Here is a 15,286-nt window from a genome sequence, read left to right as displayed (position 1 = left end):
TAAATAAAATCTTAAAAAAAAAAAAAAAAAAACAGTGATAAAAGCAGAAGGAAAAAGGGCACAGTCGAAATGGAACAACAAAAAATAAAAAGGACAACTGATTATTCATATGAAACAATGCAAGCCAGAAGACACTGGAACCACATCTTTAAATGTTGAAATTATAAGGACCAACTTAGAATTCTATACCCAGGGAAAACACCTTTCAATAACAAAGGCAAAATAAAGACTTTCTTAGACATCCAAAAGCTGAAAAATTCATCACCTGCAAGAAATATTAAAGGAAGTCCTCAAGTCAGAAAGAATGTGAAACAAAATGGATCTACACAGAGGATATAAATATAAAATATATTTTCTTTTTGATTTCTTTACAAAATAATTGACTGTTTACAGCAAAATAATAATAATGTATTGTGGGATTTATAACATATGTAGAAGTGAAATGTGTGACAACAACAATACAAAGTCCAGGAGGAAAGAAATAAATGTATACAAAATGGTGTATCATTTGATGACAGACTGTGACAAGTTAAAGATGCATACTATGGGGGCGCCTGGGTGGCTCAGTCGTTAAGCGTCTGCCTTCGGCTCAGGTCATGATCCAGGGTCCTGGGATCGAGCCCTGCATCAGGCTCCCTGCTCCGCGGGAAGCCTGCTTCTCCCTCTCCCACTCCCCCTGCTTGTGATCCCTCTCTCGCTGTCTCTCTCTCTCTGTCAAATAAATAAATAAAATCTTAAAAAAAAAATTTTTTTTTAAAGATGCATACTATGAATCTAAGGCAACTGCTAAAAAACAAACAAAAAAGAGTTATAGCTAATAAACTAGCATAGGAAACAAAATGAAATCATAAAAATTACTCAACCCCAAAGAGATCAGGAAAAAGAAAAAAAAAGGAAATGGGAAGAAAGAATATTGGACAAAATGAAAACAAACAGCAAGATAATAGTTAAGCCCAACAATACTAATAATAATATTAAACGTAAATGTTTTAAACAACCCAATTAAAAGGCAGAGATTATAAAACTGAATTTTACAAAATGCAAAACCTATCCATATGTTGCCTACAAGAACCCACTTTAAAGACACACATAATTTAAAAGTAAAAGGATATAAAGAAATACACCAAGCAAACATTGATTTTTGAAACACTATCCATTTTTAAATTGTAATAAAAAATATATAACATAAAAATTACCATCCGAACTATTTTAAAGTGTACAGTTTTATGGCAGTAAGTACACTCACACTGTTATACAACCATCACCACCACCACCTCCAGAATTTTTTTTATCATCCCAAATTGAAACTCTAATTCCCATTAAACACTAATTCCCTATTTTTCCCTCCTCGGCCCCTGGCAACCACCATTCTTCTTTCTGACTCTGAACTTAACTACTCTAGGAACCTTACATAAGAGGACTCATGCAATATTTGTCCCTTTGGTGATTGGCTTGTTTCACTTCACATTATTTCTTCAAGTTTCATCCATGTTGTAGCACATGTTAAAATTTCCTTCCTTTTTTTTTTTTTTTAAAGATTTTATTTATTTATTTATTTGATAGAGATAGAGAGAGGGAGAGCACAAGCAGGGGGAGTGGCAGGCAGAGGGAGAGGAAGAGGCAGGCTCCCCGCTGAGGAAGGAGCCCGACGTGAGGCTCGATCCCAGCACTCTGGGATCATGACCTGAGCCGAAGGCAGCCGCTTAACTGACTGAGCCACCCAGGTGCCCCAATTTCCTTCCTTTTTAAAGCTAGATAATGTTCTATGTATGTACCACATTTTGTCTGTCCTCCATCTGTCAATGGATGTTTGGGTTGCTTCCACCTTTTGGCTACTGTGCATAATGCTGCCATGAACCCCAGTGTACAAATATATTAGTTGAGTCTCTGCTGTGATCTCTTTAGGGCATATACCCATAACTGGAATGGCTGGATCATATGGTAACTGTATATTTAATTTTTTGAGGGATTGTCATACTGTTTTCCACAGCAGTTGTGCATCTGACATTCCCACAGCAATAATAAGAGTTCCAGTCTCTCTACATCCTCTTGCCAACATTTCTGGGTTTTTTGATAACGACCATCTTAATGGGTGTGAAGTGGTATTTCATTGTCATTTTGATTCTCATTTCTCTAATGACCAGTGATGTTGAATATCTTCATGTGCTTATTGGTCATTTGTATATCTTCTTCAAAGAAATGTCTATTCAAGTCCTTTGCCTATTTTCATCAGATCACTTTTTTTGAGATGTAGTTCTGTATATATTCTGGATATCCAATAATTTGTTAAAAGCCGGATTCACTATATTAATATGAGATGAAGTAGATTTCATTACCAGGGGTTGAAAGGGTCAATTCATCAAATGACACTCCAAAATGTTTATGTACTTAATAACAGAGCTTCAAAATACATGAAGCAAAAACTGAAAAAACTACAAGGAGAAATGGACAAATCAACCATTATAGTCATAAGTTTCAATGACCCTTTTCCACTAACTGATAGAACAAGTAGACAGAAAAGCAGTAAGCAGTTAAGACTTAAACAGCACTACCAACCAACTTAACTGACATTTATACAACACTCCACTCAACAAAGCAGGAAACACATTTTTCCCAAGTGTTTACCAAGAACATTTCCCAAGAAATGTTCCCAAGAACATTTACCAGGGAAGACCATATCCCGGGCCATAAAACAAGTCTCAGTAAATTAAAACATTTCAAATCATACAAAGTACATCCTTTGTTTACAAAGAAATTAAGTTAGAAATCAGTGTTTACTGGACAGAAAGAGAAAGTATTAGTATAATGCTGACTTTGTGTCTTCTACTACTTGTAATCCTGCCAAGGAAAGAGTAGATACATTAGCAGGGGGACGAAAGTACTTAATGTCTGCGATGCTAGGCATACCTGACCTGGGCTATCTGTCTGATACCATGTTCATGGTTGAGTCTCTCCTCTCCTCTCCAGCCCATCCTAAGCCCCAGGGGCCCCACTTGTCAGCACCAGCCAAATCAGGACAAACCTGTTTGGTATTTGCTCAAGGCTCTCACAGAAACCAACGAAGGGGAAGAGAAATGCAGTAGAAGGAACACCTGCGAAGTATACATAGCTTTTAAGTGCCCCAATCCTCAGAGACATCGCCACTACAGAGATCTCTGTGTTACAGGGCAACTATTCAGGAACAAACTGGAACCTTATGAAAACTCTAGACCCTGAACAGAAACTAACAGAATTTTGGAACAAGAGGATCCAGTGGGATGAAAACAAGGTATTCAATGACCTGATTATGTCAGCCTGGAAAAACCCTACTGGTACTGGCCAAAAGTATCTGGAAATGATTCACATGGCTAGTTAGCCCAATGCCCTTTTGATGGCAGATTTATGTCAGATTAGCAAATTTCACAGCAATAAGTAAAAAGAAAACAAGAATCCTTAGAAATAATCTCACTTCCAAGTATAGAAAATCTACAAAGTCCTTAAGGTGGTGCTTCTCAAATTTGACTTTCAAAAAGAATCACTCAGTGCATATGTAAAAAATACTGATTCCTGGGACTCCTCCAGACAATCTCCAGAGGTTTGGCTCCGTATTTTTAACAACCACCACAGGTAATTCTTTTTTTTTTTTTTTTTAAGATTTATTTATTTATTTTCGAGAAAGAGAGAGAGCAAGAGAGGGGAGGGGCAAGGGAGAGAGAGAGAGAGAACCCTCAAGCAGACTCCCTGAGTGTGGAGCCCGACACAGGGCTCAATCCCAGGACCCCAAGACGATGACTGGAACTGAAACCAAGAGCCAGATGCTCAATCAACTGAGCCACCCAGGCTTCCCTAAGCATCACAGATGATTCTTAAGGTCCAGCAAGAACATTAGCTTTGAAATGAGACTAAGGGGTTAAAAATCCTGACTCGGCACTTCCTGGCCCTGTGACCAAATTATGTAACATCTCTGCAACTCCCTTTCCACCTGTAATATGGGATCACCACTGAAGTGTTCTCAGAATTCACTATGTTCACAAAGCCCCTAAAACAGGCCAAGAGCACATGGCAGTCAAGCAAGAAATCAGAGCTAGTGCTACTTAAACCCAGCCAGCAGAAGCTGCCCAGATGAAGAAATCTAAAATGAAATGTTCTATCTAATGGAAATTACAAAGGCACCAAGCCAGTTTCCAAGATAATTGAGGAAAAAAGCCTTTCTGGGCACTATGACCGCCAAGAACAAAGACTCTCACTTCAGCAGCCAATAGCTACCCAAGCCCTTCCTCCCACCCAGAACCACAAGGTCCAGGCCTGGGCAGCTTTGCACAAGGGCCAAAGAAGGTCCTTCCTCCCCAAATCCCTCTGTCACCGCCACCTCCAGCTCTAGGGCCGACAGTCCTAAGAGTCAGGTGGCAACATCTTGGGGGCACCAGTAGTAAACAGAACTCCTGGAAAATAGGCAAGGAGCCAGCGAAGGGAGTGGAAAAGGGCTGAGTCAGCAACAGGATTACTTAGTGAAGGGAAGTGAGTCTGTGAAGTTTCCAGGGCTAAAGGAGGCATTGCTAGGGTGGGTGAAGCCCGACACTGTGTTGGAGTTGATGCAGGGTCAACTCTGCCGGTAACGCACAACACAGCCCGAGGTAACTCCTTCTCCCACCCATAAAGTGGGAAACTAAGCACCTTATTGGATGTGGGGAAGAAATGAGGAGGAACCAGGCACCTATGAGAGATACACTGACACGCAAACACCCCACTGCCTTTTGTACCCAAGAGGAACGGGACATATACTGGAGAGAGATACAAATACATACAGATACACACACACACACACACACACCAATGCCCTTTGCACCCAGCAGGTCCAGGGGTAGGGTTTGGTCAGGGATGCTGGGCGCTCCTAGTCTGGGTACAGAAAAAAGGAGAACAGAGCCGAGGCTGAAAGCCCCTTTCTTTCACTGTCCTGGGGAAAGGGCACAGGCAGGGAGTCACAGACCAGAGTCTCTGTGACCCCACCCTGCCACCGGCCTCCCGTGTGACCTCTGGCTCCCACTCTTAGGCCTGCTTCCCCATCTGTACAATGGGCAAACGCGCTCTAACGTCACTAGAATTGTGCCCAGCAAGATGCTCAAAAATGGGGTGGAGGGTGGAGGTGAGGAGTGGGGCGGGGCCGGAGGCGCCACCTGCAGGGGGAAGGGACCGGAGCGCGCTAGGGGCAGGGGCGCCGGCCTCCCTCCCTCCAGCGGCGAGGGGCAGAGGCGCCCGCGGCAGTGACGCGCCCCTCGCACCCAATCACCGGCCTCTGCCAGGATGAGGCCGACAGGCGGAGGCGCGCCGGGAGCCACTGCCAGCGCCACCCCCTTCCCCGTCCTTGCCCCTCCCCGGGTCCCGCTCACCTGCCCGGCCGCCGCCACCGCTGCCGCCACCGCCGCCGCGGGTTAAACCACGGCCCGCGCCCACACTTCCGGGGCCCGCAGGCCCGCCCCCTCCCGCCGGATGTGACACCCCTCCAACGTCCGGGCCTGGGAGAGGGGCCCGCGCCGCTCGTCCCGCACCACGCTGGGTGGCCCGTGGGTCTGAGTCACCACGACACCGCTCCCCGCCTTCACCCCCCCCGGGCCACAGCCACGGGAGTCCCCACGAGACCCTCCCGCGAGCGGCGGACGCCCGGCCCCGCCCCCTAAAGGCCTCCGCCCCGCCCCTGGGAGGGGCACCGCCCATTGGGCGGAGACTCGATCGCCCAGGGCGAGTGCGCCTGCGCAGACATCTGGCGTATTCTCTGGCGGGCGAGGAAGGGGCAGGTCTGTTTTATGCGGCTCGGCTTTGGGGAGGCTGTTGAAAGCGGCCCGAAAGGGGCCCGAGAAGAATCGAATGGAATCCCAGCACGTGGGGAACGCCCTAGGTGGTCCGAGCTCAGGCTGAGGACCACACGCCCGCGGCCGTGACACCGTTTGGCCCCAGGACGGGAGTCACCACGGACCTGTCTTGTGTCCTTGCTTGGCAGATAAGTGCCTGACAGTTTGGAACTGGCCGGCGGGTTCCTCAAAACAACTCTGCGTAGTTTCCCGAGGCCCTAGACTGCACTTTTAGTCCATTCTGTGTGGGTAGTGCTTGACAGATGTCCTCATACATCCTCCCTTGCCCCGAATCACGAGACTGATGACCTGGGAGGAAGGGCCTGATGCCAGCCAGCGCTCTCTTCCCTGGGCAGCCCAGTCCCTGTTTTGCCTCTCAGCAAGGTCCATGATAGCTTTGTAAAAGTGGGGTCCCAGGAGGAGAGCTTCTTAGACCAAGGAAACCGTACCACCCAAAACTCGCAATCTTATTAGGTGTTGAATTAAGACCATCATTGCTAGTGACAGAAACCCAACTCAAACCAGCTTCGGGAGATTGGGAATTATTGGGTCACATAACCATAAAGTCCAAGGCGGATGGTAGCACCAGGCACAGCAGTATTCAAGGCCTCATCCTCCTTACTTGACTCTGCTCTTTCCTTTGTGACATCAAAATTCCTTTCAGCAGATAGTCTCAAAATTTCTATCTCAAATTCTAGAGAGAATGGATCTGATTGGCTGTGGTGATCACCACCGCCCCTGTTGGGCAGAGCTTCCTCTTTCTTGCCCTCTCCCGGCTGCCAGGTGGCTTATGGATCAATCACCCTTGGGCCAGATGATCACACTTCACTCAGTGAGCACCCCCTAGAGCGCAGAAGGGATCATGAGGAAGGCAGTCTCAGCTACTGACTTACTTGAGGGATATCATGGCTGGTTTTTGCAAACATCTCACTTTGAACATAACATCAGAGTGGCTCCTGTTGACAGCAGCTGTCCGAAACTGGGGTGAAACTGTTTCTGAGGGGTTGGGGGGACCAGGGCAGATGACCTTCACTTTGTGTCATAAACCTTTTGTGCTATATAATTTTTAATCTTGTGCATATGTTACTTTGGTGGTTAAAAAAAATTAGAAAACACAGGGCGCCTGGGGGGCTCAGACAACTGAAGATCCGACTCTTGATTTCGGCTCAGGTTATGAGATCGGGCCCTGCATCCCGCTCGGTGCTGAGCTTGGGATTCTCTCCCCTCTCCCTCTGCCCCTTCCCCCTTCGCTCGCGCACGCATGCATGTACTCTCTCTCTCTAAAAAAAAAAAAAAAATTAGAAAATACTACTGATGGATTAACTTGAGTTTATATTCAGCAATCCTTTCATTCACTGCTACTGTGTTGGCAGGTGAAATGGGCATGTGATGCTTGGAGGGAAAGTAGTCATCTTGAACTGTGACTTGACCGTGGAATGGAGGCCGTACCTGGAGGCACAACAAAACAGAAGGAGCCTGAGCCCTGGCGCCATGGAACATCGTGACACTGCTGGATGCTTGCCTCTGGACTTCCACGGGAGAGGGAAATAAACCACCTTGTGTAAGCCATGCTTGTTTGGGGTTTTCTGTCACTCGTGCCCCTTAGGTATTAGACTCTACTGGAAAGCCCCTCTTGTACCCCCAAGACTCGGGAAGTGCCCCCTCGTCTGTTCTTCAAACACCCCACACTTTCCTTTCTTAGCATTTACTACGTTTTTGTGTAACTGACCTTTCACTCCCCCTGGATAGTAATTTTCATAAGGACAGGCAGAACCTATTTTATACACCATTTTCTGCAAATGCTAGAAACTCCTGAAACAATGACAGTAATAACTTGCGAAGGTGACAGACACAATGATTCCACCCAGGGTGTTGAAAGGAAATGACAAACTGCTGCATACTTTCCGCATCAAACAGGTCATTGCCAAGTCATCTGGGTTTGGGAGGTGGGGGTGGGGCTGGCCCTAATAAATCACTAAAGATGGAGAATTAGGGCAAAGGAGGGAGGGAGGAAAAAGTGGCAGGAAATTTGAGTCATCTGAAGCAGGTGGCACCGGGAAAGGGTGCTCTTCCTACTTTGTGTCCTCCATTTTTCCACTCCTGGCTCTTTTCAGCTCCCCCTGGCTCTAGCCCACCCCCTTTGGTCCTGGTGTCCTATCACTGGCACTTATGTCCCCTCTAACATGCCTCATTTATACCCAATTTCATTCATATTTCAGAGTGACCCTGATACATGCAAAAGAGAGGGAGAGAGAGAGCGCAAGAGAAGACAGCTCCTTATTCTTCTCTTATTCTTTCATTCCACACACATTCAGTGCTAAGAACTGCAGATACAAAGGTGAACAGACACCATCTCCAGCCTCAGGGAAGTTACACTGTTGGTTGGAATTTGAGAGGACACAGGAGATCTGTGTTCCCCAAGACATCTCAGTCCTTCAGACAATCAAGAACAAAAAAAATAGCAAAGTCAAAATATTCATTGTGTTTCCTCTCTACCCCCTTCTACAAAGTGTTTCTTTGTTTGTTTGTTTGTTTAGCTCCTCAGCACTGGATCTTGTTATGTCCATTTATTGGATGGGGAAGTGATGTCAACGGAAGTGAGGAGAGCTAGACAGGTAGGTCAGAGTTTGAGATGTAACAAGATATTTGAGAAGCTGAGGTATTGGGGGGCAGGGATTTGGGAACTGGTTGAAAAAGCAGTTTTAAAGGAAGTTTCAACCTGCGGTACGCATGATCCCCAATTCGGTCTCCAGGAGATCTTCAGTGAGGACTTTGTCTAATTTTTTTCTGGACTTGCAAGTCAGATTGGTCTGGCTGGTTTCTCACTGGGGCTCCTTCCTTCTGACTGCCCCTCCATGCTCAGCAGTTCTACCTGTACGACTCAGAAAGAAATTGCACACTATGGTGGGGGCTGGTAGCTCCCAACAAAGTTACCCACTCTCTGGCCTTCCTTAAAAACTAGGATATATTTTATTTTATAGCAAAGTTCCCAGTAGCTTAAAAACTGCAATTCTCAACCTCCCTTGCTGTTATGACTGGGTGAGTAGGGGTGCCTGGGTGGCTCAGTTGGTTAAGCATCTGACTCTTGATCTCAGTTCAGGTCTTGATCTCAGGGTCGTGAGTTCAAGCTACTTGGAAGGCTGCTTTAAAGGAGCTGAGTCAGCTGGGAGGTGAGTCATTTTGCCTTCCCCACCTTCTTAACGGCTGCTTCAATTTCAGATGTGATGGCTGGAACTTCTGCAGCTGTATTGGACCATGAGGTGACCTAGAAAGTGGAAACCATTCAAGCTCTGGATGGCCTACCCCCAGACTGGTTTAAGTGGGAGCGGGAAAAAAATTAAGTTTTATCTTGTTACAATTACTTTAGGTTTTTTGTAATGTGTATCCAAACTTAAACCTGATATGGTTATGGTTAATATGGTACTGCTTTATTATTATCTGGTTGGGTTTGGTAAATGAGTTTATGTTTTACAAATTTCTTTCCTTTATTATTTTATTAAATTTATACAGAAACCACACACACACACACACACACAGTCTTCTGTCAGTGCAAAATTGTTATTATAAACATATATGCTCTCTTAAAGTATAGCTTTTGGATTTTTTTTCTTTTCATTTTTTGCCCAGGGTTTCCCTACTTATTAACAGCCTAGTGTATATCCTCTCATATAATCTCATCCAAATCTGAATCTACTGACTGAAAGAGGCTGAGGGGCAGGGTGGGGAGAAGCAAAGGAAAGTAAAGTACAGGCACGTGAATGAAGGTGGAGACCATTATTGCTTGTCATAAATATTCTAGCTGGATCACATTTTCCTACCCCCCTCCAGCCACCCCCCCCTCCCCGATTTGCCATGACTGTGGAATTTACTTTGGCCACTGCAACGTGCGCAGAGGTTACTATATGTCACTTCCAGGTAGAAGCCTTCACAAACCAGAGTCCAATTTGCCACCCATCCCCTTCCCTTGCATCAAGAGGGCACATCCATCAGCTTTTCTCCCTGCGTGACTGTGATGAGTAGGGCACCCTGCTAAGCCATGTCAGATGTGAGTAAGCAATAAGTCTTATTAGAGTGACAATTAGAGTGTGGAGAATAAAAACCATATCTCCTGGGGCGCCTGGGTGGCTCAGTTGGTTAAGCTTCTGACTCTTGGTTTCAGCTCAGGTCATGATCTCTCGGACATGAGATCAAGCCCTGCATCAGGCTCCACACTGAACATGGAGTCTGCTTCAGATTCTCTCTTCCTCTCCCTCCCCCTCAGTTCCTCTCCCCACTAGTTTGCTCTTTCTCTATATCTCTCTCTCTCTCTCTCAAATAAATAAATAAAATCTTTTAGAAACCAAGTGTCCTTCCATGGACTTAGGAATGAGTCAAGTGAGATTCCTGCCCTCCAGAACTTGTGGTCTAGCAGGGGTTTCAGAAAATCAAGCAAGGGCAAAGCCACATGGCAGAGAAAACTTCAGGGTGCTCTAGGAAAATATGGGAGAAAAACTTAAATGGGTCGAGGTCTCGGTCTATCAGTTGCCTGAAAAAGAAGCAGAAGACCATCTTAGGTCTTCTTAGGTCAGTGTCCCCAGAAATAGCCCAAAACATGAGGTTTCATGTCAAAGAAATGTATTTCAAAGTTGCTCTCAGAGAAACCAGTGAGGGGCAGGGGAAGCAGGACCAGGATGGGACCAAGACAAGCCTGGGTGTGATTCTGCACGAGTCCTGCAGACGGAAGCTCCAGCCTGCTCCCACAGCGAACCCTGGAAGGTAAGCCTGGCCTCCAAAATGCCCAACCCAAGGCAGAGGAGCTGGGCTCTCCCACGGCCACAAGCTCGTCTGAGAGCCATCCTGTGGCCACTGGGCCGTCGTAGTAGATCCTCCAAAGACAGGTGACAGGTGCTGCTAGAAACAAAAGCACACCAAAGCCAGGGAAAATGCAACCTCAGATAATGTCGACGTGTCTCGAGCCCCCCCTGCTCTCACCAGTGTCAGCTCAAGAATCCCACCAAGGCATAGAGCCTCTTCTAAGTCTCTAGAGTGAGCCCATTCTGGTGACCTAGGGAGGAGCCCTCAGTTGGAGCAAGAGGGTACATCACCGCAGCATTTAAATCCCCCCACACTCCCCACATAGTCACACAGACACACGCGCGTGCGCACATTCATATACACACTCACCCACTCTCTCACACGCACGCACGCATGCATGCACGCACATTCCAGGTTTTTAAGAGCAAGAGGGAGGGCATGGTGTGATTGCTGATGAAGTGCTCAGCAAGACGGGCCGGCTCAGTGTCCAGCTTGGGCTCCCAGGAACTTTAAGCCTTGGTGTCCCACCGCAGCTCCCCACGTTTCCATCCACACTGGCCTTGGGATGGGCCATGATAAGGCCCGCAGTCAAACACAGCTTCCCACGGCTGAGGGCCAGCTGGTGTCAGAATGGAAGGACAGCCTCTCCTCCAGGCCGCAGGCCCCAGGCAGACCCCACCAGGGGGAGGTCAGGCAGCTTCAGGCTAGAGGCCCACCACGCAACCCGTTCATCCCAGGCTGGACAGCCCCCCAGAGCTAACATCACACAGCTAAGGAGAGGCCGACTCGGGCCTCAGACGTGGGCTCCACCAGGCCTCAGAGCTCCAGTCAGTTTTGTCACTCAGTGGTCTTGGTCCGGGGTGACCTTGGCCGAGTCCTTGCTGTTCTCTGGGCCTTGATTCCTCATCTGTAAAGCCAGAGATGGAACCAGATGGCCCCTCAGTCATGACATTGCACAAAGAGACAGCTCCCTCTTAACCCCTAAACCCCGGACAGGCTTCCCACATACAGCAGTCTAACGGGTATGAATTTAAGTCCAAAATACATGATCAACTTTATGTAATATTCACATAGCACCTACCAAGAATCGAAGCACCCTACACATATTAACACAGGAGGCTCTGTTATTGTTCCCTCTTTAAAGGTGGCGATGGGCACCTGGCTCGGTAGAGCAAGGGACTCTTGATCTCAGGGTCCTGAGTTCAAGCCTACTTAAAAATAAATAAATAAATAAATAAAAAATAAAGATGGTGAACAGGAGGCACAGAGAGAGGAAGTAACTTGTCCAAGTTCGCACAGCGAGTCCATCTGGCCTCCAGCGCGTCCATCTGGCCTCCAGCGCTGCGTTCTTAAGCTCTGCTCCCACTCCTTTATAAGCAATGTTACATCCTTTCATTACCCTGACTCAAGTGCAGTCTTCCCTCCCTTCCTGGCCACAGAATCCGGTGAGATTTGCAGACTGTTATGGGGTCAGGAACAAATGGGGGTGGGGTCCAGACAACATGGGGGTCACCCATACAACCGGAGCTCCCCCCCAGCTACGGACGGTGACATGTCAATGCCCTCTGTCTCTGGACAAGTCACACAGGTGCCCCTCCCAGGGCCAGCCCTCGGGGGTCCCACCAGCTCCTCTGAAGGCCACATGCTCAGCACCCACCTACCTCCGATCACTGCCCCTCCCGGCAGAGCTGAGTGGGAAGAGAAGCAGCCTCGGCCCTGCATGGAAGCCGCCAGGCCCTGTGTCCCCCAGAGAGGGCCTCCCCCTCCTTTCCATCCTGGCACCTGCTTCTGTACCCACCTGCCCACCGGCGGGCGCCCTCATGGAACCTCGCCCCCCAAACCCGGGCAGGGGCAGGAGTTTTCTGCAGGGTGGTTCTGCACCATGGCAAAGCTGCCATTCCTTCTGTCCTGCTGCTATGAGAACAGGAAGGAAATTAACATTTCCACATATTACACCAAGCTCCTTTCTGTGCAAAGCGCTTGGCAAATAGTTCAAGGAACAAGAAGTTGATAACAGAAGGTGCTACAAAATTCAAGTTAAATCTGTCTTCCCACAGTTGAAACTTGGCCCTGTTCCACTGTGAAAATTCGCTGTAGAGTAAGTCTAGTCCCTCGTTTTATCGAAAACCTTCCACCTCATGGAAGTCTTGATTTTCCAGGGTCAACAGCCCTCCAGGACGTCTGTGCCCTCTCGCTCTTCCCCATCACCCCTCCCTCTCTCCCCTCTCCCACGACCTGTCCACACACTCCCCCACCCGTTTCCCCAGTCCCCATGCTCAGTCTTATGTCCTCCCTTCCTCTTAACCTCCTTCTTCTCTTGCAGCCTTCTCCTGGGCTGGCCTCCTTCGTTCTCCACGGTCTGACATCTCACTCCCCTACTCGGCGCTCCCCATCACGCGGGACGAATTCCACGCTCTTGAGCGTGGCATTCAAGGCCCACCCGTGGCCGTGACCTGGTCTTTGCTCTCCTTTCCCGAGTTATCCCTTGTGTATCATTAGTGCTGTCCTCCCGGATTTTTCTAGTCTTCATTCTAAACACATGCTGGATTACACTTCCATGGTCCCTTGAAATTCAGCATGGCCCTGTGACTCGTTCAGACCCGTGAAATTCGAGCAGTAGCGGCGCGTGGCACTCCGGGCAAAAGGGCTGTGACGGCCCGTGTGCGAGCTCGCGTGGGCCCCGCCCCCGCCACGGCAACCGGAGGCGCTGGCGGGTGGCCAAGTCTCCATCGGTCTGCGTCCCCGAGGGGCGGCATCTCCAATCACAGCCCCACATGACCTGCAATGGACACACGGAAGTCCTAGAAAGAAACATTATTTTTAAGTGGGGTGTTGCTTGTTGCTGCCCATTCTAATATAATGTGTCCCTTGGGCCTATGACCTTTGCAATTCCACCTTGCCTGGCTACTGAACGTCCCTTGGGCTCACTGGGATGCCAAGGCTGCCCTCTTTGACTGACATTCTCTGCTCCCCGTGCCCCCTCAGCAAAATCCTCTCATCCGTTGAGACTCAGGGCAGTTGCCACCTCTACCAGGAAGCCCTCCTAACTTTCCACCCAAGGCAACGGAAGGGAAGGAAAAATTCTTCTCTACCCTCAAGGTCTTCTAGCTGGACTAAGAATTCAGTTTACATGAGACAGACTAACAGGAGAAAATAAAAACCGAAAGATTTATTACATGCACACAGAGGCCAAACAATGAAATCAAGATCCAAAGAAATGACCAAGGCAGGGAGTTTTTATACTTTTTAGACAAAGAGACAATAAATCTGTGAGGAATTGACAGGACAAAGAAAACTTAACTTTGGGAGCTTTGATTAGGAATTCTAAACAGAATTTGGGCTGGGGTAAATTAGTAAAAAGTAACAAGGGTCATTTACACAGTCTTCTTGGATCTAAATTTCCCATCTCTGGTGATAAGGATCTCTTTAGCTCCTAGTACAGGGCGGGGACCTTTCACAGGGGAGATTTATTTTCTGCTTTCACGGGAACAGAGGAGGGTATGAGTGCCCTTCTTGCCAGACTGTCTCTTAAGTAACTTCTATTTAAAATAATCAGTATGCCAGGGCACCTGGGGGGCTCAGTAGGTTAAGCTTCCGAATCTTGATTTGGGCTCAGGTCATGATCTCAGGGTCGTGAGATCAAGCCCCGCGTCGGGCTCCACGCTCAGTGCAGAGTCCGCTTGAGATTCTCTGCCCCTCCTTGCCTGCTCTCCCTCTAAAAAGAAAGTGTTCACTGAAAAGAAGAGTCTCTAACATATCTAATAATTATGCCCTCCGTCTCCCTTCCTCCCCTCCTGTCGCTCCCCCAAATCGTGTCCTGACCCCCACGCCCAGCACTAATTGACAGAAGAGCAGTCAAGAGCATGGAATTTGCAGTCAGGCAGACCTGGGTTCAAATCACGACTGTACTACTCACTACTAGCCGTATCTCCTCAAGGGAGTACTTGACTCCTCCAAGCCTCAGTTTCCCCATTTGTAAATTGGGGACAATCTCGACCTCGTAGGGCATCCATGGAAAGCACATGGGAGAATGTATCCAGCATCTGTGGGGCTCCTTGAATGAGTCAGGCTCTGGGCCTGGGAGACTGGAGTGGCCACGGAAGGCCTCGCTGAGGAGGGGATAGTAGAGATGACAGCTGAAATGGGGAGGAGCCAGCCATGCAAAGGGCTGGGAGAAGAACATTCCAAACAAGGGAAGCACAATTGCAAAAGCCCAGAGTAACCAAATTCCATAAATGGCCACTTTTCCCTGATGGCTAATGATGATGTATTTACCCCAAAGACACAGATGTAGTGAAAAGAAGGGCCATAAGACCCTAATGTTCATAGCAGCAATGTCCGCAATAGCCAAACTGAGGAAAGAGCCAAGATGCCCTTCAACAGATGAATGGATAAAGAAGATGTGGTCCATATATACAATGGAATATCATTCAGCCATCATCAATGATGAATACCCAAGTTTTACATCAACATGGATGGGCCTGGAGGAGATTATGCCAAGTGAAATAAGTCAAGCAGAGAAAGTCAATATCATATGGTTTCACTTATTTGTGGAACATAAGGAATAGCATGGAGGACATTAGGAGAAGGAAGGGAAAAATGAAGGGGGGGAAATCGGAGGGAGAGATGAACTATGAGAGACTGTGGACTCTGAGAAACAAACTGAG

The 15,286-nt window shown here is 47.8% G+C and overlaps 1 protein-coding gene and 2 long non-coding RNA genes across 6 annotated transcripts in view; 1 reads left to right on the top strand and 2 right to left on the bottom strand.

Moving 5' to 3' along the window:
• VPS37C (VPS37C subunit of ESCRT-I) overlaps positions 1–5,586 on the bottom strand; it is a 28,726-nt gene extending 23,140 nt beyond the window's left edge. The window contains exon 1 of one of the 4 annotated variants that reach the window (XM_006730312.3): positions 5,367–5,586. The gene's annotated coding sequence lies outside the window, so the exon portion shown is untranslated. Of the gene's footprint in view, positions 1–3,111; positions 3,548–5,366 lie in introns of those variants that run through there. The other 3 variants (XM_031024824.2, XM_031024823.2, XM_081798032.1) reach the window with 3 other exon arrangements.
• Positions 5,587–5,649: 63 nt separating this feature from the next.
• Positions 5,650–9,411, top strand: LOC115939901 (uncharacterized). The gene is made up of 3 exons (XR_004074666.2): positions 5,650–7,386; positions 8,363–8,440; positions 9,045–9,411. It is a non-coding gene; the product is annotated as an uncharacterized LOC115939901 (long non-coding RNA).
• Positions 9,412–10,422: 1,011 nt separating this feature from the next.
• LOC145716123 (uncharacterized) lies at positions 10,423–12,817 on the bottom strand. The gene is made up of 2 exons (XR_014138532.1): positions 12,418–12,817; positions 10,423–11,526 (listed from the first exon to the last, which is right to left on the bottom strand). It is a non-coding gene; the product is annotated as an uncharacterized LOC145716123 (long non-coding RNA).
• Positions 12,818–15,286: the final 2,469 nt, after the last annotated feature.

The sequence above is a fragment of the Leptonychotes weddellii genome, chromosome 11, assembly GCF_054177405.1.
Source record: "Leptonychotes weddellii isolate Sample4059 chromosome 11, ASM5417740v2, whole genome shotgun sequence".
NCBI lineage: Eukaryota > Metazoa > Chordata > Mammalia > Carnivora > Phocidae > Leptonychotes > Leptonychotes weddellii.
The sequence above is the reverse complement of the archived record's forward strand: the minus strand, read 5'-3'. Positions and strand labels throughout refer to the sequence as shown.